This window comes from Dipodomys spectabilis, unplaced genomic scaffold, assembly GCF_019054845.1.
Source record: "Dipodomys spectabilis isolate Male_0828 unplaced genomic scaffold, ASM1905484v1 ptg000297l, whole genome shotgun sequence".
NCBI classification, from domain to species: domain Eukaryota; kingdom Metazoa; phylum Chordata; class Mammalia; order Rodentia; family Heteromyidae; genus Dipodomys; species Dipodomys spectabilis.
The window spans coordinates 12,150,491-12,152,155 of NW_024870974.1; the positions used below are offsets into that span (position 1 = coordinate 12,150,491).

At 34.4% G+C, this 1,665-nt stretch overlaps 1 pseudogene; it reads right to left on the reverse strand.

Moving 5' to 3' along the window:
• Positions 1-618: 618 nt before the first annotated feature.
• On the reverse strand, positions 619-733 carry LOC122127270 (annotated as a pseudogene).
• Between the last annotated feature and the right edge of the window lie 932 nt (positions 734-1,665).

Sequence of the window (1,665 nt, forward strand, 5' to 3'; positions counted from 1 at the left end):
TTTAGGATCTATTTTAAGATAAAGTTGAACTATGGTTTCCCTTATTTGCAATAACTAGTATATGTCTGAGACAAGCAGAAAAGATCAGATAAGTTGATGTTAGGCGAAATGAACCTCAAGATAAGTATTCAAATATTTTTTTTATTTCATGTGATTGTTTCTAACATATTTATAAGATGATTCCTTTGTTGCTTTGTATGTCCTTCCCCCACGGTATAACCCCTGCCCTCACTGTATTTGATGTTGGTATCATTTGTGGAGGGGAAGGAAAAAAAAACAAATAGTTTAAATAGGGATATAGGTGGACCCATTGCAACAGCAAGAAGTACAAGTCGTTATGTTGAAAAACAAACTTTACAACTTGGGGAGGGGGATGGGGGGAGGAGATGGGAAGGGATGGGAAGGGGAAACAAAGGAGGAGGTAACAATGCTTGATAAGAAATGTACTCATTATCTTGCCCATGTAATTGTAACTCTTCTGTACAGTATTTTCACACACACACACACACACACACACAAAAGATAAAGTTGAACTGTCTGGTTCTCAACTGTTGATAGGCTAGAAAAATGAAAGCATTTACCACTTACAGTTATCATCAAAATAAACTATTAAAGAAATTATATAGCAATAGAAATATCAGGTTTGCCATGCCCACCACCAAGGAAACCGATGATGCCAGATATTAAATTTCAATTCCAATGTCCTTTAAACAGGCTGGGAGGAGGCACTGCATGTTGATTACATGGATGAGCACAATTTTTCCATTTTCTTGATGGTGTCTACAATTCCTCCTGTTTCATATTAATGAAGGTTATTCTATGATTCTGTTATCTCTTCTACTTTTGATACATAAAGAAGACTTGCCAACAATTTCTTGTAAGTATTTTGTAGTTTTTTCCAGTACTTGTATTTAGGTCTAAGGCTTATTTTGACTGTTTTTTTTTAATAAGTTGTAAAAGTAAGAATCTAGTCTGCCAGCATCGTTTACTAATGTTTGGTCATCTTGTCAACACTTAGTTGATCTCACAGTAACTACCATTATAGATTTTCAATTTTGTTTCTTCAGTCTATTTGTCCCCGCTAGTGCCAGTATGACATATCTTGGTCAATGTAGGCTTCTAGCAGATTTTGAACTCAGAAAAGTATAAAACCATCAGAATGTTCTATGGCTCTTAATATTGTGTGTCACTTACTCATTAATATGAACTCTCTGTCAGTTTTTGCAACAAGGGTGTCTGTAATTTTGGTTAGGATTATATTTTTGAATGTATAGACACCTTTGGGTCATATTGCTCCAACATACTAACCTTTACCTTGTAAAATGTGATATCTATATTATTTTCACGTTTCCTTAATTTCTTTGACCATGTTGTGTGGATTGAGTTTGACTTTGTGTGGCTTTACAAGACTTTGTCACAAAGCAGACATTGTAGAAATATAACGTGGCAATTGTGAAAATCAGATTCCCTTCTTGTTAGAGATTGGTTGTTATTGTTGATATATTGTATCTGTATTGTATTCTTTGCTTTGTGGTGTTTTATAAAGTATGTATTCGTTGTTTTATGCAGAAATGGTATTTATTTTGTGATATTTATTGTCCGCTGATGGTGGGTAAGACATTTCCTTAAATGCCTTGCATTAGAAAATTCAGCATCATAGGAGGA